Source organism: Lytechinus variegatus, chromosome 11, assembly GCF_018143015.1.
Source record: "Lytechinus variegatus isolate NC3 chromosome 11, Lvar_3.0, whole genome shotgun sequence".
NCBI classification, from domain to species: Eukaryota; Metazoa; Echinodermata; class Echinoidea; order Temnopleuroida; family Toxopneustidae; genus Lytechinus; species Lytechinus variegatus.
The window spans coordinates 14,339,738-14,350,816 of record NC_054750.1 but is presented as its reverse complement, the minus strand read 5'-3'; positions in this window follow the sequence as shown (position 1 = coordinate 14,350,816).

Genomic DNA, 11,079 nt, shown 5'->3' with positions numbered 1-11,079 from the left:
TATTTTATTATATGAAGTTAGGTTTATTCAAATTTTTTAGACCAAGAACTAAAAGAAATTGGATTGTGAATAAGTGCATTAGATATTCATTGCTGCAACTTTATTCATTATAAAGGAGACACATTATTTACATGCACATGTATGAAAAAATGAAACGATTATGATTTCATGTAATAACATAAGAAAAAGGAAAGTGGGGATGTGACATCATCAGTCCACCTAATGAATATTCATATGACGTGCATATAACTATTTTCAAAAAATATTGCTAAACTTTAAAATTCAATAACTTCATTAATAATAATCCGATTTTGATGAAGTTTTCAGAATTATGCTTTGTGAATTTTACTCTATTTATTTAGCCCGGGGTGCCCCTTTAATGACTGTTCTTTCTCATGGGCTTAAAATGTTTTCATCATGTTAAACCACCGTGTAGTGTGTTGTTTGACATGGTTTTCGAAATGATTCACTGCCCCAACACCCTTATCCATTCTTCTATTTTTTTCTTCATTTTAACCTCTTTCATAAAGATGAACCATAAATATCAAAAGTATATTTATTTTGACAAAAGGGTATACTTCTCTTCAGAAGAGTATGTTTGTTATGTCTGCAAAATGTTGTGTTTTGACGCACAAGCAAAAGAATATTGCATTGTTGCTAAATTTATCTTTACATGGTTAAGGATTCTTCCGTGATAAAAATTAATGTATTTTGGTTGCCTCGATAATACTAGTTTTATAATGTCGATTTGGCAGCTGTCCAAAAGGAAATGAATTCAAACATTTCTGTCGTTCTTTGAAAATATAAAAGTTGTATCTAGATGCAAGCGTCTTTTCTCAAGCTTGCATAACTATTTATGTTGTAATATTTATATTGGTGCTTTTGAAATTGTCTCCCTGAAGCAGTATATCTTGAAAATGCCTGAATATGTTTTTATCATAATCTTTCGTCGTCATGTCAAGTAAGATGTGTAGAAAACCCTTAATATTATATATACAACTTTAAGGGGGGAAAGCCACGCTTTTCAGAACTGAACATGAAATAAATATCATGATATTATTCAAATAGAATAACATATAAATTTCAATCTATAAAATATGCTTATCTCACTTTGGATAACGGCTATAAAAATATATCTTTTTATATAAGTAATTCTTAATTTGGGGCGTGGGGTGCGTATACACTCTTGGGAAATGATGTATTAAAAAAATGATTGTTCAACTACAAATTGTACACAATTTTGTTAGCCTGTGTATAATAACATATAACATATACCCACGTCATGTACATAACTGAAGGCGACAGTGCATACGATATACGATAATGTATGCTCAGTCAGCGAGTCTGGAGTAAATGTTACATATTTTTATGTCGTTTCCAATAATCAGATGCTGGATTCGCGCCAAAAATCGTGGGCGTGTACAAGGTGTGCCGAGGGCTCGTCTCTCCCACAGTGCACTGCGTGAATGCTGTCTCCACTTCGATGGCCCCCAAAGGCGAAAATTACCGGGGAATATTTATTCATCTCTGGAATTTCAATGCAGAAAGTTTGACGTACATTCTCACGCACGGTCTTTTGTAAATGAATTTTGCTACATAAGCATTGCATGAATGATCTACGTCAATTTCGTTCGAAATAACATAAATTCATGAGAGATATTATTATTGTTGCATATTTGCGGTCATGCGAATATTGAGAACTAAAAACCGTTAGTCAAATATATATGATTTCAAATTATTCTTAATCATAAACAGACTCAAAACAAATTAAACAAAACGTACAATCGTTTTGATTTTAACCCAGATTTACTGTATGAACTTGTGGTTATTGTTTATTTATTTATTTTTTTAAGTACAATGAGAGTTTAGGCACAATAATATTAAGATTTTATATACAGTCTGTGTGTGCAAAAATACTTTTTTACCGATATATAGGTACATTTTACGACAATATCGGTCTATATTCATAGGCATGATAAGATTTATGAATGTGTTGCTTGTTTTGTTGGAAAGATGGTTTGGTATTGCGGTACAGGACAGTATTTGTATTTGCATGGATGAGTTCACACTGAGAAAATAACAGAGTCGGCGGGAGGTAGAGGGAAATTCCCAAACTCACAGACCGATGCTAGCATTTTTTAATCCGAAAACTATTTCGATGAGATGCAAAATAAGAAACCCACTATTTGATATGTTCACATACACAGTCATGTATTTTGTCAAGCTCCATGGGCATACATTACTTCGACATCATTGTTACCTTAAACTAATATAAACTATACATAAACTATACCCAATGCAGAACGCTGTGACCCAGTGGACTTGTCTTCTGACTTTGAAACAGAAGTCGTGTCACGGTTCAAATCCCAGCCTTGACGTAATATCTTTCAGCAAGAAATGTATCCACATTGTGCCGCACTCAACCCAGGTGAGATGAATGGGTATACCCGGTAGGAAGAAATTCCTTATGCTTGAGCGCTTATAGGCAGCCCAGCTAAAGCCGGGGAATAGCAGGGTCCGGCTAGGAGAACGGTTTTCAGAACTGAAGTGGCTTCCCTGGGTAAATGTACCTACACTATTGTTATTATATTGTCATTATTATCATTAATGTTATTATTATTATTACAACCTCAATAATACCAGTTCTAATTATAATTCTAATACCAAATACCAATACCAAATCAATTCAAATATACCAACACCGTTCCCAACTCAAATACCGATTCCAATACGAATACCAATACAAAATACTATAAAAAAAGAAGAAGAAAAATACCGATTACGTGATGAATACCAATATACCAACATCAGTACAAATCAATATCAAATTTGTTATTGGTATGCCAATGCCAATATCAATCCCAATACCAATAAAACAAATATACCAGCACCAGTACCAATATCAAAACCAATACTATGCACTGTAAAAACTGTGGTGTTAAAACTGACACAAGTTGGTGTTAATAGAGGACCACACCCTGAGGTGTTAAAATTACACCCTAGAGATTGAACATAACACCAAAGAGTGTAAATGTAACAACCAAAGGTGTTGTAATAACACCTATAGGTGTAAAACTAACACCACCAATTTAACACCGGTGTAAAAAGAAATGATGTGGTCCTCTATGTACACCGGTTAACACCACAGTTTTTGCTGTGTGCCATTATCAATACAAAAACCAATAAAAAGTATGATACCACCATTACAATAACAAAAATATCGATATCAATGCACCAGTACCAGTACCATATTTTTTATTGGTTAAATTTGGGATTGACCGGATAATTATTTTGCCATTTTGAAAATGGCAATGTGTTTACTGCATTTTCGATTACAGGGATTTAAAAATTTACATTCCACTTACAGTTGAGTTCTTAAATATCGATTATAACATGAAATTGATTACTCTAAAGCATGAAACGTCTTCCTAACTTATGGAAATAAAATGATAGGAAATGGCAATTTCACACCTTGTTGTGTCTTAGGTATTATGGCTAGACTTATGTTACAGCCATCTCTCAACTCCCTATAATCAGACCAACGAAACCGACTCGATCCGACCGAATATTGTTTTCAATGACATACCATCGGTCGGTTTGGAGTCGGTTTCATATTGGTCTGACTGTGTTATGAATTCGAATCGTTTACACGAGCTGAAATTAGAGGGGTCACATACATTTTTTATAATTATTTATTAAGATTTATAACTGACGAAAATTGGGGCACAATGCGAATCTAGATAAAAGGGAGGACTACCCCCCACCCCTCCCCCACCTCCGTCGATCCACTCGACCTGTACAAAAATGGTGCTGCAGTACCGTATACGCAACTCATAAGTGCATGGGCACATGCCGAGGAAAAAAATCTATGTAAGCTGACCTAACAAGTAAACCTTTTCATAAAGTTTTAATGAAATTAATATACACTCAAAAATAGCTATTTATACCAATGCAACAGTTTAGGTCTATGCCTATTTATCAAAATCCTTTAATTTTTACTATGGTTGCGTTTTTCCTACCATGTGCTTTTTTTTAAATGATAATTTCTAGTTTTTACTCAATGGGCATACTCTTTTTGTGTTTTATTTCTTTGTTTTATATCCGAAAATTGAATAATCGATTCAGGAGGGGTAAACTAAACTCGCATTTACTTTCTTTTCATGAAAATGTATGCATGCATGCAGCTTTCTATATTATGAAACACACATTACATGCTGTTCACAAGCTTACTCTTTGAACTTTTGACGTCCCTATATGTATAACTTTTATGATTATGAAATATGATCATCACTGTGGCAGCATTGTCTACATAGTGAGAATATTGCCTGCATAAAAATGTGTATACATATGTACTGTTCAAAGTCTAGCTTCAGACCTTTCATTCTCTGAATTGTTTAATGAGTACCAGTGAAAAAAAATCCATTGATGCAAATTGCAAAATAGTGTACATGTATGTGATTTGCATTTGTTGGGTATTGCAATGGAGGAGGGGAAACAGTGTCAACACCTAACTGAGAGATCAAAAATTAAAACAAAAAAATTGTTTTTTTTTACTGATATGGAAATAAAGACATTGAACTTAAAACAACCTTATAACCATGATAACAGCGGAATAATCATACAAGAAGACATTGACTTGCTTGAGCATAATATATATATTATATTGTTAACGTTGTCTTTTTATGTGCCTTTCTGGGTGGGGTGGGTTGTCTGGTGAGTGGAGGGGTATAGATAAGGGTGCGGGGATTTTTTTTTCTCTCTACGAAAAGGGCCCTTAAAGGGGGCCTATATAATGAATTCGGGAACCAGGGCCAAACAACACGCGCTTTATACTAAAACCATCATGAGTATGATGAGTGCATTATTAATTATGTTTGGTTAGTGTTCTTATTTGAATAAAGCAAGGTATTAACGGCAAACCTTATACTTCAAATAATTCAACATCTTAATCTCCCTAGCTTTGTAAATACACAAGGAATCTATTCAGGGCGCTGAAAGCTTATCTTAAGCCGAGCTTTAAGCTGTGGATAAGAGATTCAAGCCTAAGTGGTTATTGAACTTGTGTAATTAGGTGGTTCGTTAAATCAACAACTGATGAAAAGTTTTTCAAGTTTACAAAAGGAATCTTAAAGGCACGTTGCCGAAGGAGCTTTGCACTCCCCATCATCAGTGTTCGGAGATTATAAACATGCAATTTTCCGACGAGCTTGCCCCTTTTCTCAGAACTTGCGTAAATATACTGCTTCAGTTTTATCATACAGGGTATCCTTCAAGTTCACTTTCTTGAAAAACAATCCAAATAAATGGACCATGTCCAAAAAAATCTTGACTTAATTCCTACTTATATAAAAAAAAAAAATCACCACTATACTGTAAAAATTCATTCTAATTCATTGATTTTTAATAAATGCTATAAAAAATAAATGGGCACGGATTGACATTTTTCTTTAGGGGCAACTTTAGCAACATTCCTGAAAATGAAATGGTCCAACGAAATAAACGTTCGCCACAGATTTTTTTTTTCATATGCCAGATTAGATTTATTGGCAAAATATCATTTAGGATCATATGCCTCTATTGTAATTTAAAAAGCAAGATCTAATCTAATCAAGGTTAACAAGTCCCTATATCTATGTTTTTTCCAAAGGGCCAATGATTATATAGGCGCGAACAGCGGGAATCCCAATAGCTTGCATGAGTCTGCGACATAAACATAAACAAATACATAAAATAAACATAGAGATAAACATAAACAAACTTGCATGAACATACACACAGATATATAAACATAAACAAAGAGAAAAAATCACTTGAAATGGGAAAAGATGAATCTGAAATTCATATAAATATACACTCTAAAAACAAATCAGTCAAAAATGACTGGTTAATAGGGTCAGCTGGGAGCAACTGTTATTCTAGTCATATTTGACTATTTCCTAGTCATATTTTACTAGAAAAGAGTTATTTCTAAAAGAGTTATAATATCCAAGTCCTTTGGAAGCGCATAGAGACGTTATTTATAATGTGTTATGCGCTATACAAGAACTGTCTATTATTATTATTATTCTGACTAGAATATATGTCAGAAATGGGAATATCAGTGATTGCCATATCAGTTGCTCCCAGCTGACTACTGGTCTAGTCAATTTGACTGATTTGTTTTCAGAGTGTATGGACTCGCCCATTTTACTAATACAAAAATGCATACACTCACCCACGCGCACACAATGAGAATGTTTGCAGGTATATTATTATTTTTTTTAAAAAGAGCGCTATCACAGTGCAAAAAGCCGTAAACCTCCCCATGATCGGGTAAGAATTAAAAATATTCACCGGGTCGACAAGCATGTGGGGTCTACTCCACATGGGCTAAACCCATTTGGTCGACTATCAATCTTGTCTAATTGCCGTTTGGTCTAAACTGTGTAACAATACTGTAGACAAAATGGTGATGGGTCTAAATAGCCTTACTGGAAATTAGACAAATGTAACTGGGCTAAATGGCAAATTAAACCAATTATTAGACGAAGTGGGTTCAAACAGACTGGTCGATTAGACCACGTATAGACCAAACGGAAATTAGACGAAATGGGTGTAGAACAATCGGCAATTTACCAGGTCATGTACAACACTTCTTCTTTCTTTCAGAACATTTTGAAATCGAAAGAGAAGATGAAAACCACAGGCATTTTGTACAAAGCTCTTTTGAAATCGACAACCATTCTTCCGAAAGGCTAATATACAAATCGAGTTCATTCGCCTTAAGGTATGAATAGATCGAAATAGGATATAAAAGATCGATTACGTAAGATAGGTAAAGCGTATAACGTGTAGCTTTTTTTTCTGGGGATGGGGCGATTTAAGCTTGTACAACATGAACCACATTCAGTCAAGCATAATTGGTATACACATACAACATACTAAAACAAAAACAAAGCAAAAATGGAAATTGAATCGCTATAAATGGTATTTAATTGTAATTTGGACAAGAAGATAATTCCATGAGTATTATCATTCATCATCATCACCGTGCATGTACCCTAATCACCATTACCAGCAGTTTCATTGATCGATTCATTGATAGACTGACTGATTGATTCAGTGATTGATTGATACCCGGTTAAAGCCTCGAAACAGTTACAGGATGACTGGTTTCCATTGAGGCAGTGTAAAACCTATACAACAGTAAACATTAAATACGGTTTATTCAAATATTGTAAAGGCAAGAAACGTTTTCAACGTGGGCAAAGAAGGGTAAAGGTTCGTATCAACAATAAAAAGAAATTGAAACACCAAACATTTCAGAAAAGTTTAGAAACTTATCCAGCCAGATCAACATTAAGGAGACAGAAGCATTGTCATCATCATCATCATCGTCATCATCATCATTATCATCATCATCATCATCAACATCGTCATCATCGTCATCATCACCACCATTATCATTATCATCATCATCATCATTACCACCACCACGCCTACCACTAATTAATTATACCACCACCCACCCATTCATCAGCAGTAATAATAGCATCATCTTCATCACATGATGATCTTAATGTAATGATAGATTTGTTATTTTCAATGCAACAATAATATATCACCAAGACAAACATTATCAACACCGTGCATCATCACCATTAACATCACTACCACTCCCACCATAATCACCATCATGCACCATCACCACTCTGTCACCACCACCATGCACCACCGTCATCACCATCAACATCACCATCACCACCGTCATCGTCAACAGCACCACCACTACACCATCGCCATCGTCGTCACTATCACTACCGTCGTACACCACCATCACCATCAATGTCACCATCACCCCCTCGCCGTCATAATAACTATAACAACACCGTCACTTTTATCACCACCACCATTGCTTCATCCGGCCACTATCACCATCACCATCTCTATCATCATCATCATCATCATCACCACCACCATTACCACCATTGCCATCACCATCACCGCGACCGTCACCATCACTATTATCACCATTACCACCATCACAATCACCATCATCAACATTATAACATCATCGTCACCACACCACCACCATCATCATCATCATCATCGCCTGCACTTCATCCTCATTATCACTCCGATCGTAAGGCAAAAGTTCTGCCAAGTTTCAGTCCGTAACCATTACGATCGAGAGAAGTGACCAAGTCCCAATTCAATCATTAATTGATTCTATCAGTAATTTGTTGGTTATCAAATTCAGTAATTATTTTCTCTTCAATGTGGATACGTAGGCCTATGCAAGACGAATATTCGGTTTGATGAAAAGAATTTCGTTCAAACAAGTGTTTAGGCCCTCATTGAATTCACAACTTTACTGTCTTGAAATATGCATGGGCGGAAATCTGTCCTCAAAGGTAGGGGACCAAGGGCTGGAAAAATTTGACATGCAAAAAAAAAAGGAAGAAGGTTTTCACCCAAAATGTAAGGTAATTTAGTAAAAAATACATGTATTATTTCGATTGTGAATGATGTGTTTTTCTAAATCATAAAAGACCAAAAATATTAGGGGGACAGTTTGATGTGTCCCCCTACTATTTTTGGTAGGGGGACACGTCCCCCTGTCCCCCTTGGATTTCCGCCCATGAAAATATGAATGGCTCAATACCCCTGCCACCTCTCTCTCCTCTTCATGGTCTTGATTTTTTGCAATAATCATTCATGATGTACACGGTCACTATCATCATCGTCATCATTATAGCCGTAATTCATCATCATCCTCCTCCTCCTTCTCCTCCTCCACGTCCTCCTGCTCCTCCTCCTCATCATCATTACTTACTACCCCTCGTTTGTTATGATGGTTTCAAATTTTTAAATAAAAATGAGAAAATGGCGCAAACCTGTTCTTCAATTGACAGCTGTTCATTCCACTATTTTATTTCACTATTTTTTTTTAAATGTAGGTTAATTTACACGAAACTGTCGTGTTTTTAATTTTATCTTTAGGTGTTGCCTACTTTACCCATAATATATTTGATACCCAGCACTTATATACATATAAGTTTCGTCAGACAATATTTCATATGGACCCAGCTATAGCCTATAGCAATCGCACATTATTTTAATTACCTTTTCAAGATACGCAGTCTCGCACTTTTGTAACAAAGCCGACAATTCTATAATTACTATTTTTGTCAAACGTACAGTGATTCAAATATTTTCACGACTTAACATACGCCCGTTTTCCCAGCATGTTACGTAAAAAGTTCATCCGAGCCATGCCAGCCCCCCGGGCCAGCCCAAAACAAAATAATTCGACATGATTCATTGGAATGTAGATCCACCCACATCGTACGATCGAGAAGTTATAATCTGGTCGTAAAAGTCCTCTTTGTTTGTAAACAAACCATTATTTGTAAACAATACTTTTGGATGCGTTATGCCTGCACTGCAGTCCTACCAAGGAGATACTTGGTCCTATGTCCATTCAGAATAAGGGTATCTCATATAATTTTAATGACTTATCATTTCCGATTTTATTCAAATTTGTTTCATGTTTTCTTTGATACGTAATATTCACAGTGTAAGTTTTCTGCTTTTCTTCTTCCATCGTAAAGCAAATGAAACGTCTTAGGTAATTTTTTATGGATATGCCTACAGTTTTCCAACATAATGTACCGACTCAAGATGATACAGTGAAATTACTATATCAAGTTCAGGTTCAGCAATTCCATATATAACAAAGTTTTCCAACATAATGTACCGACTCAAGATGATACAGTGAAATTACTATATCAAGTTCAGGTTCAGCAATTCCATAATAACAATTCTGTAGTAATATTTCTCTCATATACACTAGTAATTCGGCCGTACTGCCGTAGGATACGAGTAGTAGATGCCATTGACGGCTGTTACGTCTGCGATCTTCACCCCTCCGCAGAAATGGCTTCGAATTCGACGTGCTCTACGGATTGAAGTGCCCATTTTTGTTCGTAATGTACATACTGTAATGTTATGATGAAAGCTACGGAAATGAAAGTGACGCGAGTTGTGGAAGAGAGAGAATGGAGGAGATCATTCTTTCTTAATTTGTTACACGGCGCATGCCAACGAATCGTGACTACGCACACACACGTACGGTACGATGATCCATCCAGCGAGTTGCTCCGGATCCACGGCCTCTACCCCCCCCCAATATAAAAAACCGGGGGTGTACATCACTATCTGTTTATTAGTGCCCGGTATTCTGTAGTCTCCGGCATGTCCAGGTCGGAACTTAAAAATATCAACAAACTACGATTTGTATGAGATCTAACATGACCGAACTATACTTGGACTGAGAACTCCCTTTTTCCTTATAAATTTGGAAGTCATTTCTGCTCCGTCACGTCAGTTCAAGTTGTAATGCACTTGAAAACTGGAAAAAAAAAGTATGCATAAATTTCATTTTAAAATGGATACGGCCTACCTTGGATGGCCTATAGGGTAAACCATAGTCTGCCAAAATGTATTCAATATCGTTTGCTTGGACAGTCATGCAAATTTAAATTTTAGTGACATTCTTGAGATATCACTTTTTATCAGTTAAGTGCTTTTTTTAAGACGCATAGTTTGAAGTTTTTATTCCCTTTATTGCAAATAAGACTGAAGGATTAAACTCCGAATTTATTTCTGATGAAAATAAAAATAAAAAATACTGCTTTTTCTGCAGGTTCTCGATTTATAAAACATTTTTTTAAAGCAGAGGGTAAATCAGGGGCGGATTCAGAATTTTCCAATAACAGCCGGGAGGGGGCACATATTTCGGAAGAAAAATTTGACAACAAAACAAGAAAAGGGTTTCACTTTCTAAAGAGGGGGCATACCTCTATTTTAATGGCATCTTTACATTACAAATTTCAATTTTGCTTCAAAAGGGGGGGGCACGGGCCGGCTGAGCCCCCCCCCCATCCGCCAGTGGGGTAAATGTAGGGCTTTTTGCATGATAGGATACATTCTTACCGTTAAAAAAAACACTTGTTTTTTACTGGGGTTCTATTTGCAATGCATATTATTGATTTATAGTATACGTCAAAAAATATCACTGCATTTTATATTTATTGA